This window comes from Castor canadensis, chromosome 3 (genome assembly GCF_047511655.1).
Source record: "Castor canadensis chromosome 3, mCasCan1.hap1v2, whole genome shotgun sequence".
Classification (NCBI taxonomy): domain Eukaryota; kingdom Metazoa; phylum Chordata; class Mammalia; order Rodentia; family Castoridae; genus Castor; species Castor canadensis.
This window is the reverse complement of record NC_133388.1, coordinates 136,564,224-136,578,215: the sequence shown is the minus strand read 5'-3', so window position 1 is coordinate 136,578,215 and position 13,992 is coordinate 136,564,224.

Sequence of the window (13,992 nt, the reverse complement as noted above, 5' to 3'; positions counted from 1 at the left end):
CAGCTCGTGTTTGTTCTTCCGCTCTGCTAGCCAGCCTCCTCCCAGCTCTGTATGGACTGCCGTCCGTTTGAACTACATACGGGCCTCGTACCTGTTATCCGTCTGTGCCGGTCTTCAGAGCGAAAGGAGGACAGCCTCATGTAGTGGGTTAGCGCGTCCAGGCAAGCCTTTGAGGAAACCCTTTATAAATGGAGCACCTCTGATCTTCAGACATGGGCCAGGAGCACAGAATGGCAGTAGAATTTGAAAGGCCACCTTGGTCTCCATGCCACAGCTTCCTGAGCACCACAGGGCAGAGGGGAAAACCTGCATCTCCTTCTGATTCCACCTCCCCACACTGATTCTGAACCCTGTCCCAGTCCCTTTGGCATGGGGCTTGGCCAGCCAAACCCAACCACTCCAGAAAGTTCCTCTAAAGAAATCCACTTTGTTCTTTCCCAACGGTGACTTCCTCTACCCCATCTGTTACCTTCTCTTACGTTTTCACTTTGAATCTTGAAAATCTTAGGCAGGAAAGTGCTTAATTTGGGGGAACACAACAAAGTCACTTTGAACTTCTGCTTGAACTATTCCTTTGAAGCCTTTTTTTTTTTTTTCTTAGCTGCAATGAGCAAAACCATTTGAGATGGTGGAAAGCACTGTGTTTCCTTTTTCTCTTGCAGTGCTAGAGATGGAACCCAGGGCCTCACGCATGCTAGGCAAATGCTCTACCATTGAACTGCGTCCCCAGTCAATTGGAAAGCAGTCTTGCCACAGACAAAAAGCCACCTACTGGATGAAGTGTGAGGACAGGGTAACTAACTACCTACCCACTGCTGTGCTCCCAATTCTGGTCTAAGGGGAGCCTCTGGGGCTCGTCCTGCTCATGATAGGACAGGCTAGCCACTCAGGGTCCCTTCTAGCCAGGAGCTCTACCAGGCCGTGTGAGCAGGGCTCTGTTCAAATCCGAGATCTTCCTGTAGCTGGTCCTTGTTTGCATAGTGTCTCTAAGGAGTGCATTCTGTGATTAGCATGGGGCCATGCCATCTTCATAGGTCTTTAAGGAGATCCTTACTTATTTAAATATATATATATATATTTATTTAAAATATATATTTATTTATTTATTTAAAAAAAAAAAATATATATATATATTTTGGTGTGGCGGGGTTTGAACTCAGGGCTTTGCACTTGCTTGAGCCGTGCCTCCAGTCCATTTTGCTCTGGTTAGTTTGAAGATGGATGAAGTCTTATGAACTTTTTACTGGGCTGGCCTCAAAACCTGATCTTTCTGATCTCAGCCTCCCAAGTAGTTAGGGTTACAGGTGTGAGCTACCAGGGCTCAGCTGGTGATCCTTCCCTATCATGAACCCAAGAGAGTCCAGCCCATGAACAGATTTGTGGAAATCTAGCCTGCAGAACTGAAGCCAAATGGAGGAAGTTTTCTGGGCACTTCTGCGATGGGCCCAAGACAGGCTCAGATTTCCTACTCTGCTCTGAGGAGTACCAGAGCTGCTTCCTGGGATGCTCAACCATGTCTACCAGCCTCCAGTTTGGGAAGTCAGGGCTGTAGGGCTACAATGACAGAAAACTCAGGCTTCAGACCTCTGAGCCGCACCTCTTGCCACTTCTGATGAAGGCCGAGTCTTATGTTTGCCTCATGTTGCCTACTAAGAATCACCAATAAGAGGTCGCAGGCTGAGTTGGGGCAAATTGCCCAGGGTGGGGCTCCAGGGAGGCCTGAAAGCCTGAGAGGAGAGGGAAGGGGTGGCAGCCCAGCTCCTGCCATCAGCCCCAAAGCTCTGATCACATACTCTCAACCTCCATATCTCTGCACATCAACTGTGTCCTACTGGGACACAGTGTTCTCTTCCTTCCTTTCATCTTTGGCCAAAATCTATCTCTAGAGGGAGGTATGACACTCTGTGATTTGGCTTTAAGAGGACTTGTTGGATGGATGGTGCACAGATGTACCTGTGAGTGTGTGAGTGAAGATCTATGTGTGGACTCCTAAAGAAACAAAGGAGGATATCAGTGGGTTAGCTATGATGGGATATCCCTATCAGATAGGCTCAGAATTGGGGGCTGAAGAGGCCACACCTCAAAGTTCTTCAAGTATGAATGCCAGGTTCCTGTCCCAGGACCTTTGCACTGATTGTTTCCTTTGCTTAAAACACTGTCCTCAGATTTCTCCACGGCTCACCCTCTCACCTCCTGCAAATGTTCAAGTGTTACTTTCTCAGTGAGACCCACCTTCAGTGCCTGGATCAGTGTCTGACCACCTCAGTAGGTTTTCGTTGAACATTTGCTGACTGGGATAATAAGTGAATGAATGAATGACTTGTAATATATCTTTTAGCTTTAAGAAGCCAGAATTTTGGATAGTGAAGGGAAAGAAGGCTGGATACACAATCAGTGGGTCTCTGTCACTCAAAAGCCTGGTTATCTGGAGAAAGTCACTGAAAGCATGAGAATCTCAGTTTCTTCATCTGGGAAATGGGGTTAATAATAAATAATATTTATTTAGCATCTGCTATGCTCCACACACCAAGTACACTGTTACCTTAACCAAGTTAGCGTGGACAATCTGATACTATGTGTCTCCTGATGTGACACACCTGTGCACACAGAACACCTATGAATTATCCTTGCCAAAAATATTCAACCTGAACATTCAAGAGCCATTTGGCCCAACATCTAGTTGATAAGAAGTTAGGGAAACAGGTTAAAACAATGCCACGAAGAAAAAAGACACAAATTCAGGATTTAGGCTATTCTTTAAGACAACTGACCCAGTCACTATGAACACGTTAGTTTCATGACAATAATTCTAAAGGCAAAATAGGCTGTTCTGCATTAAAATAATATGAGGAGATATGAAGTGCATGATTCTTGCTTGGAATGTAGTTTAAAAAACCATCATTTGGATAGGCAAAAACTAGAAAACCAGTAATGTATATAGTCCGCTCAATGGACACGTAAATATGTATACAATGTAAGGAAATACTACACAGCAATAAAGCCAAATGGACTACTGGATCACACACCAGAAATATATCTCAAAAATGTAATATGAATGAAATAACCCAACCTCAAAAGAAAAAGACTCCCCATCATTGGGTGCACTTGAACGTGGACTGCGGTTTAGATGACGGAACCGTTAGTGAACGTGGTGGTGTGGTTATGTGAGCAGCATCCTTGCTTTCAGGAGATTCACATACTGAAGTGGTTTTTTTTTTTTTTCTTTTCTTTGTGGTACCGGGGCTTGAACTCAGGGCTTGCACCCTGAGCCACTCCACCAGCCCTGTTTTGCGTTGAGTTCTTTTTGAGACAGGGTCTTGAGAACTATTTGCCCGGGCTGGCTTCAAACCGCGATCCTCCCGATCTCTGTCTCCTGAGTAGCTAGGATTACAGGAGTGAGTCATAGGCACCCAGAGTATATTGAAGCATTTTGACCATATCTTCAAATTACTTAGAGAGAGAGAGAGAGAGAGAGATTGGTTGATCTAGCTAGAAGTAAATAAAGCAACTACAACAAAAAGTTGGCAACTACTGACTGAGTCTATGTGGTTCATTATTAGAAAAATTCCATAATAAAAAGGTGAAAGAAACTGCATGAACTGTCAGGCCCAAAATGGAGGGGCTGAAGCAGAAAATCACTTGAGCTCAAGAATTTGGAACCAGCCTGGCTGGAGTTTTAGATCCCAACTAAAAAAAAAAAATCCATGAGCCAGGTGCCAGTGGCTCACAGAGGCAGAGATCAGGAGGATCACGGTTCAAAGCCAGATCAAGCAAATGGTTCCTCGAGACTTTATCTCAAAAAACCCTTCACAAAAATAGGGCTGGTGGAGTGGCTCAAGGTGAAGGCTGAATTGAAGCCCCAGTACTGAAAAACAAAAACAAAAAAAAATCCAGGGAGTTTCTGAGCTTATGCAGCAGGGGACCAGGGAGGGGAACATTTGGCTATAATGTCAGCTGTTTTGGTGGTCTTGTGGCTGTCCTTTCTTCTCACCCACATGGGCTCTGGGCAGCCCCTTTGGTACATCTGGAAGGTGCTGTAGCCGGTGCAAGGTGACTTTTTTTTTTTTTTTAAATGTACTTTGGGAGTAGCTTCCTGGGTGGAACAAGAGACACTTTGGGTTTAGTTTTAAAAAATTGTATATTCCACTCATTTAAGTAATCTATTGAAAAAAACCTCTTTCACTTTCTTTACACTTTTAGCTTCAACTGACAACTTTCATTTTATTTATAAACCTACGAAATTTTAGCAATCATTTTTAAGGGGGCTTTTTAACATCTTACTTAATTAAATCCCCTTCTATATTTTAAGCTGCATTTATAAATTTAGCATATTTGAGTTTATAAGCACTTCAAATGCCTAACAATCAGAGCAGTCCCTTAAACAATTCTAAGAATATATATTACACTTAAAAATACAGTGCATCTCAAGTTCTCATAAACATTCCAATGTTGTTTACAAACCTAGTAAAATCACAAATCTAAACAATTACTCAATTACACATTTTAAAGTGGGATCATGAGGCTAATATATTAGAGTCTTTAATACTGACTCCTCTTAAACATTACAAACACTCAAAATGCCCAATGTACTCAGTTTGTTGTTAGATCTAGTAGGAAAGAATTCTTACTTCATTGGAGCCATTCCCAAGGTCAACAGACACTTACTCTTAGAGGAAACACTTAAGTTGAGCTAAGCAATTTGCAGTGGACTAAGGCGATATGACAGATTTTGCTGTGGCCACGGGATCTATTTTTCCTGGTGACATTTACACACAAGTGGAACCATTGGAACAAGAGGAAGGGCTGGAATCCCTGTGGTTCAATGTATCGCAGTGCCTAAGTCTCCCATCTGGACTGAGTCTCTGTCTCCTTATTCCCAGATTGCTTCATTTTATTTATTTATTGCTTAATTCTGGTCAGAACTTGCCCTCCATAATCTACTCCACATATTCTTTCTGTCTAGTGGGACCACAACTCAGCTATTTACTGACTAGTTGGATTCTGCATTTCTCTACTAGCTTGTTTGGCTGCACACTCAGAATGCAAAGTCATGCTGGAAGAAGACCTGGGGCCCAGAACTCACCAACTGCCTCAGTGCCTAGCTCAGCACCCAGGTACAAAATATGTCTCTGAGAGAGGGGCTTAGCTCTTCCGTAGTCCAATTCCAAAAATTTGTCTTGGCTGTTGACACTTCCCCAGGACTCTGCAAAGGCTCTTTACCAAGGAACCACAAAGTCTTTTCTTTCTTCTCCATGCCCCCAGCCCTAGGAGTGTTTTCTTAATGGGAGGTTGAGTGGGATTACTTTGTCTTTCCTTTTTTGGCAGCACTGGGGTTTGAACTCGGGTTGACACTTGCTAGGCAGGTGCTCTTACTGCTTGAACTATTTTGTCTTTCTTTTTTTTGGTGGTACTCGGGCTTGAACTCAGGGCCTACACCTTTAGCGACTCCACCAGCCTTTTGTGATGGGTTTTTTTGAGACAGAGTTTCTTGAACTATTTGCCTGGAGCTGGCTTTGAACCAAAATCCTCCTGATTTGCCTCCCGAGTAGCCAGGATTACAGGCACGAGCCACTGGTGCCTGGCCCCATTTTGTCTTTCTTAAGTGCCACAAATCCAAGAACTTTGTCTATGATTTTCCTTTCCACCAAGGAGTTTTTTTTTTTTTTTTTTCCTTAAGGTTTTAGAAGGTAAACACAGGAAGATTCCCAGGTCTTCTTTCCTTCCTTCCTTCCTTGCCTCTCTTCCCTCCCATCTTTTCTCTACTTCCTTGTTTCTATTTCTCTCCTACTTTTTTATTTGGTCACCTTTTTACTTTTATGGAACTAAGAGGTATTTCAAGCATGCATAAAATAATAAAATATAATAATAATATAAAGAACACCCAGTTATCTATCACCCAATATGTTTAGCATTTTGCTGTATTTGTTTCAAAGACTATTTTGCTGTTGGAGGCTGTACACATATCATGTGATCTTACTCTTTCCCTCCACGAAGGTAAGCACTATTTACAATTTGGTGCTTAGCATTTCATGTGTGCATTTGTACTTTTATTTAATGTGTGCATCCACAATACATAAAAAAGTTTTGCATGCTTTGAATTATAAATAAATGACAACAATTTTTTGCCATTTACTTTTTAAATTCAGCAACACATTTTGAGGTTTATTCAGTCATGCATATAGCAATAGTTTATTCCTATTTTCACTGCTTTGTAATAATTCATTGAGTGAACATATCACAGTGAATCCACTCTCCCAATAGATTGTTTCCAATAAATCAATACAACCATTCTAGAGAGACACTCTGGTTCATAGCCTCTGGTGTGCATGTGTGAGGATTTCTCTGGGCATTCTTTGTAGGAGTAGGGTGGTTGGGTAAGGCAGTCTATGCATGGTTAATTTTGCAAAATGTGGGAGGTTTTATACTCCCACCAACAATGATGAGAATTCTTCTTGCTTCACACCCTGGACAGCCATTCTTATTGTCAGATTTTTTACTTTCCACTTTTGCTAATCTGATAGGCATGAAATGATATCTCTCCTTATGGTTTTAAACTGCATATCTCTGATTACTAGTGAAGTTTATTTATTACCCTTTACTGCAAGGTTTTCTAGTTAGTGGTCTTCCCCTTCTGCTGTCATGAGCAGGGATAGCCCAATTGTTTTAAAGGGGAGGATGTAAACACAAAGGAAGGAGCTAATAGTGTCAACAACCACACCAAGAAAGAATACTTGTTCAGTTTATTTTTCATTCTGAAGTGCTGAGGATAAACCCAGGACCTTGCACTGGCCAGCCAAGCAAGGGCTCTAGCACTGGGCCACACCCCAGCCCCCAGAATACTTGTTTGTTAACCATAAATAGACAGTGGTTGCCTACAACTGCAGGAAGACCCATTTGCCATTGCCATTATATTACCTTGCCTGCCACTCCTCCTTTTCTCAGTTCTGCACTGCACCCACCAGCAAGGTTCCCTCCCCTAACCCTCCAGAGCTAGCCCTGAAGTCTTAGGTGAACTTTGCTCACCAAAGGTTGGGTTACCTTGATCCCAAAGACTTGGTATCTGCACGGAAAGGTCTTTATCTCTGGTCAGTGTGTTTCATTTGGTACCAATACCATTTTAGAGTCACCTTTGTGGAATAAGCACTGTGAGTCTAGACTGTCAGACTTTGGATGGATGGTGACTTCCTCCCCTCTGCAAAAGCTTAGGGTTCTCAGCACACAAGACTCTCAGCACTTCCTATGGTGCTTTCATGGTGTTCTAAACTACTGAATAGCATCACTTTTTTATACCAAATGATTTCATGCCCTTGCTCACTTTTTTCACAAAGAATGAAAGTGACATTAGAGGTTCTACTGCTTCTCTTTTATCTTTTTTTTTTTTTTTGGGTGTGACTGAGGTTTGAACTCAGGACTTTGTGCTTGCAAAGCAGGCACTCTACTACATGAGCCACACCTCTTCCATTTTGTGGTGGTTATTTTGGAGATGGGGGCCTCTCAAACTATCTGCCCAGGCTGGCCTTGAACTGTAATCCTCCCCATTTCAGCTTCCCAAGTAGCTAGGATTACAGGCGTGAGCCACCAGTGCCTAGCTACTTCTCTTTAATCTTAATTTATAAAGAAAACTCATCCACATGAGTGGAAGATTTGGCTGGCATCTAGTCTCCCCACTTGGTCCAGGAGCTCCCTCAGTTATGAGCTAGGATTATAAACATGAGCCATTGGCCCTTGGCTGGACCACAGCAAATTTTAAAAGATGGCATGTCAAGGACCTTTGTGGGTATTTATTGCATGAATATTCTCAGTCATGAATGCTAACACCCGAATATTAAAAGTTTATTGAATATGTTCATGTACTCTTTTTTAAACAGCTCGATGGGACTATAATTTACACGCTGTACAATTTATCCATCTAAAATGGTATGATTTAGTGCATGTTTGTTAGTGTATCCACAGACATGTGCAACCATCACCATGGTCATGTTTAGATCATTTCATCATGCCAAAGAGAAACTCTGTCCTTTAGCTGTCACTTTCTCATCTTCCCAAGCAACTATTGATCTACTTTCTGTCTTCCAGACATTTTACACAAATGGAGTCATATGGGATGTGGTCTCGTGACTGGCTTCTTTCACTTAGCACAGTGTTTTCAAGGCTGTCCTGGCTGTAGCATGTGGAATACTTTACTCCTTTTTATATAAGGACAGACAATGTACCACTGTATGCATATACCACATTTTGTTCACTCATTTCACCCACTTATAGGGTTTGGATTGATTCCATTTCTTAATTATCAGGTATAGTGCTGCCATGAACATTTGTGTATAAATTTTTGCTTGAATATCTATTTTTAAAAATTATTCAAGACATGTTGCCTTTAACTCTCTATCCTCTTGCCTCATGCTCCCAAGTGCTGAGATTACAGGTATGTACCACCAGGCTTGGCTCTAGCTTAGTTTTAATTCTTTTGCATCTATACCTATGTAGAAGTGGAAATGCTGGATCACATGATAATCTATGTTTATTTTTTGAGGAACTTCCAAACTGTTTTCCATAGCAGCAGCACCATTGTTTATTCTCACCAGCAAAGTACAGTCTTCCAATTTCTCCACATCTTCCCCAGAATTTATTTTCTGTTTTGAAAATATTGTTGCTATAGTGATCCTAGTGGATATGAAATGCTATGTCATTTAAGTTTTGATTGGCATTTCTCTGATGCCTAGGTGTGGATATCTTGTCAGGTACCTGTTGGTCCTTTTGTATCTTCTTTGGAGAAATGTCTATTCAATCTTACATCAACCTTTTAATTTTTGGGCTCTCTGATCTTTTGTGGTTGAGTTGTTTATATTCTTTCAGTTAACATTTGCTGAGCACAAATTATGTGCCAGGTGTGGCGCTGTGGCATTTGGGAGGAGAAATACCAAGACGTACAAGGTAAGATTCCCGCCCTGTGGTGGCTTGCAGCTGTCATGTGAAGGATGAGAATTCACCGTGGGGGACCCACCCTCTGAGAAGTCAGTGCAGAGAAGGAGGAGGTAGTAAGATGAGGAGGTAGCATCTCTGGTTGGCAATTCTGGCCACATGTAAGACCTGAGCTGGGCATGGGGAAATGGGAACTGAGTGAAACTGGCAGCCATTGTTGGAGTTGAGGAAACAGGAAGAATGGCTGGCTAGAGCCCAGGAGAGATAGTGAATCCAGAATATTGAGAATGGAGGTGGGGGAAGGCATGTGAGTGGGAAGAAAATTATGAATGAGGTGGTATACAATGAAACGTTGACAAGCTAAAGCTACAAAAGGAAAACCAAAGACCATGTACAGGAAGTTTCACCCTAGGACTGTAAGTGGCTGGAACATCAGAAGTAACTGGGCCCAAATGGGCCATCAGCACAGTCGCAGGGGGGTGCCTCCACATGTGGTTGTGCTATCATTGCTCAGGCGTTGAGTGTGACTGAGAAGAGGCATCCAAAGACCTTGGCACCCAGGGGTGGCCTGCTTCCTTCCAGGGAGCATCTGTGTTAACCTCTAGGCTGGTTTGCAGAGCTCAGGATTACTTGTGACCTCATTCCCTGCCCTGGGGTCTCAGCCACTCTGGAGCTGCCTGCAAGCTGTGAGTTGCCCACCAGTGCCTTGGCCTCATGGTTTCTTATCATATGTTGGGCATCTGCTACCGAAATGGATGATCAGAAGACTTTGGGTGGAGGGAGCTTCATTTCTGTGTACCAGAGGCCAGTCAGAGAGCTAGCTCCCAACCGGGTAAGCACATTCCTTAAGCCTGGCAGGAAGACATGCAGGGCAACAGCTCACGTGCCCTGAGGGCCTATGCAGTGCCAATCACTCCAGTGGGAGGAAGAAAACCAGGATTTGACCTGGCTCAAGGAGACACGTGTTCCAGCCAGAATCAAACAATTGTGAAACATAAAACCCAGCCGCCTCCCCAGGATTACACAGAACTGAGCACCCATCAGTACTGAGGGGTGTTAATGGTGCTGGTCTTAGAGCACTTTTTTTTAGTAGCATCCCATGAAGCTAATGTTCCAAGGGACACCCTGGAGAAATGGGGTCTCTGGCCTCTTGTATACACTCAATATTATGTCTGGGGGCAGCCTGAGAGTGACTGGCAAAGCTGGAGAAGCCATGGTAACCCAGGGCAGGCATTTTACAGTCACTGTGAGGGTCACTATGGAAAAAAAACCTTTCTTCTAGTCATAGAGAAATTATTCCACCCAAATGCTTTGGCTTTTGGTTTCCTGAGAGCAGGGGATCTGTGTCCTGTGATCATCTTTGTGCCCTCATTGCCCAGCAAGTGGCATTCAGCTGTATGCTTGCCTTGAGATTTCTTCTTTTCTTATCACAGGCAAGGATGACGGTGGATTGAAAATGTGCTATGGCTACTTATGGATGGAAACCTAAGTAGGAGTTCAAGGACAGCCCAGGCAACAGAGTGAGACTCTCTTCTCTTAGAAACAATAAATGATATTTGTTTGGGGCTGAGGGTGTAGATCAGTGGTAGAGCCTGTGTTTAGCATGCTGGGTTTAGGTCCTGGGTTCAAATCCAGAACTATTAAAAAAATTGCAAAATTTACATTTTACCATCTTGGTAACATTTACCAAAGTACAGTTTAGTGTTGTTAAGTCTATTTCACAGTGTTGTGCAACCAACAGTTTTCATCTTGCAAAATTAAAACACTGTACCAACTAAACAATAATTCTTCCCTTCACCTGTTCTCTATCATCCTACTTTCTGTCTCTCTGATTTTTGAAAATTCTAGGTACTTCATGTATAATTATATAGTATTTGTCCTTTGTGATGGGCTTATTTCACTCAGAAAAAGCTCCTTAAGTTTCCTCCATGTTTAGCATGTGCTGGTTCTTTCTTTTTAAAAATTATTTTGCTGTTTTGCCCAGGCTAGTTTCAGACTCCTGAGCTCAAGAGAGGTTCTCCTGCCTCAGCCTCCCAAGTAGAATGGGCACCTGACTCATTTCTTTCATTTCTAAGGCTGAATAATGTCCATTGCATGTGTGTGTGTGTGTGTTGTATGTTATATAAATATATATATATATTTTTTTTCAGTACTGGGGTTTGAACTCAGGGCCTACACCTTGAGCCGCTCCATCAGCCCTTTTTTGTGAAAGGTTTTTTCCAAGATAGGATCTCATGAACTATTTTGCCTGGGCTGGCTTCAAACTACAGTCCTGCTGATCCCTGCCTTCTGAGTAGCTAGGATTACAGGCATGAGCCGCTGGCACCCGGCTCTTATACATATTTTGTTTACCCATTCATCCATCAAGGGATTTGTGCTTTTACCTTTTAGCTGTTGCATATAATGCTGTGAAAATATGGGTGTATGAATTATCACTTTGGACACATGGAACACCTGCATAGCAAGTGCTAAGTCCAGAGTTCAAAATCCAGTACCATCCTTCCCATAAAAAAATGTGCCCATCAAATTATTGCTTTGACACCCTTTCAGTTCTAGTTCATATGGAAATTCTGAGGCTCTTTTGCTAGTACTGGGGTTTTGAACTCAGTGTCTTGAGTTTGCTAGGCAAGCACTATATCACTTAAGCCATGCTTCCAGCCAGGAAATTCTGTTATGAATTTTTTTTTTTTTTTGGACAAAAGGGTCTTACTATGTAGCCCAGGCTGGCTTCAAGCTTGAGCTCACTTGCCTTAGCCTCCTGAGTGCTAGGGTTACAAGGGTGTACCACCACACCTAGCTGCCAGACCTTGATATTAATTTTTTTAAGGAACTGTTTTCCATAAGGGCTACACCACCTTATATTTCCACAAACAGCTCAGAAGCATTCTAGTCTTTTAAATAGCTATTCTAAGATTATTGGAAAGTGTTCCTTAAATAGGAAGTTGAAAACACAGACCTTTTCTTCTTCCTTTCTTTTTCATCTTCCTGCTTCCCCATTTTTTTTTTTTTTTTAAATTTTGTAACTGGGTTTGCTTGCAAATGAATCTGATTTAGGACCTGATACAAGGAGATAGTACTAGAGATGGGATCTCCTTTGGCCTGCAAACTTCCATTGCTGGAACTCATAGCAGACTGACCTGGTGAGTGCTGCTGGTGATTTTCTGCATTTCCCCCTTATCCACCAAAACCTCATCTTTTCCTTTTCTGCTGACATTTAACCTATCTTCCAAGTTCCTTAAACCCCTTGCCCTCTGTAAAATTACTACTTCTTCCTCTCTAAGATAAATCATTAACTGACATTTCCTTGTGGAGAATAAACCAGAAGAACAAATAAGTTTGAGTAAACTTCTTAATTCTGTGGTTCACTGAGCTAAAACGTAGAGGCTTGAATAAAACTTTTATTCCCAGAGAGGGAAATCTGGCGGAACCCTCTTCTCCAGGAGAACGCCCTGGTGTTCCCTGCTACATCTGCAGCAGGTAAGGAGCAATGGTTCCTGGGCTTTCAGCTGGCCCGGGAAGGTCTTCAGGGACATTCTCCAGGCGGTGGAGGAGCAGGAAGTCAGAGCAGCTGGAGGAACTGTGGTTAGGGAAGCTCCCCTGGGATGCAGCTTTTGCTCCATCAAGTTCCTTCCGTGACAGCATATTCATTTCTTCACTCCCTGGCCAGGTTCTGTGTTTCCCAGCTCTCAAACCTCCAGGGCCTGTGCTGCAGGAATGCAGAGGGCAGAGACTGGGGCTCAGGTCCATGAACAGAGGCCTTTCAAACACCCTGCCATCCAGTCAGAGAAAGGGGGAGGAAAGAGAGGGCAGCCTGTGGACAATATAGACTTCCATCTTTTTTTTTTTTTCCCCTAAAAGGACAAGATTTCCATTGTCACTTCAAGCCAGAAGAAAACTGTGTTTATAGGGTCAGATAAAAGTTCTCTCTCTTTGCGTCTGCTTCAGTGCTTGAGTTTTCCAAGAGTGGCTAGGTAGTCTGAGGGCTTTGGAACACTCTCCCTGTTTGATTTGGGATGGAGGAGGATGGATGGGGCTGCATAACAATTCTCTGGCCTCCTGTACCTTTGCATACAGGTGAGGTTGAAGACAGCAAGGCTCCAAGGGCATATAACTAGCAAATTCCTTTGTCCTCACAGCCCGCTCGCAGCCCCCTTAGAAGCAACAAGCAATGGAAGAGGAAAAAATACGAGTAAATGCTTTAGTGCACTGACTTGGGGAAATCCCTTTCATGGGTAAGGCAGAAGTTGACATATTACCATTTCACAGACGAGGTGATTACTAGGTATTTGAAGAGCACAACAGGTCACATGGGTCAGCATTTATTGAGCAGCTGCTGTGTTCTTGGCTGTAAGAGAAGTGTTAGGACCCTTGTCTTCAGATGCATAAATAACTAACTGGAGCACAGAAGATATTTGTGGTATTATAAAAAAAATACTTGGCTTTCGTCTCAGTTTCTGGCACAGAGCTCCTAAAACACTTAGACTTTTTGGGATGGTAAGAATGTCTTTTGTTATTTATAATGAGACTCTATCATACCCAAGTTTATGCTAATGAGGTGACAGGTAGGGTGAGCCTTTAGAGTTTCCCATAGAGGGTGTTGGAATTTTCACACATTAACACTGCCCTCCCCCCACATGTACTCTGGGGAGAAAAGAAAGGATGAGGATGGAATTCATTCACTAGTGGCCAATGATTTGATCAACCATGTCTATGTATAAAACTTGGATAAAAATTCTTGAATAGTGAGGTTTGGAAAGCTGTTGGGCAGGTGGAGAGGGCCTGGATCTCCACACCCCTTTCTACATACTCTGGCTGTTCATTTCTACTCTTTTATAATAAACTGTAATTGGACATATGGCAATGTTTTCCTGAGTTCTTGGTCATTCTAGGGAGTTATCAAACCTGAGTTGGGGGTTATGGGAGCCCCTGAATTTGTTGTCAGCCTGGCAGAGCAGCAGGTAGCCTGGGACCCCCACTTGTGGCATCTGAAGAAGAGAAAGTCTTATGGGATTGAGGCTCTTACCCTATGGGGTCTGTGCTAATTCTGGGGAGTGTTGGAAATTCGATTGGATT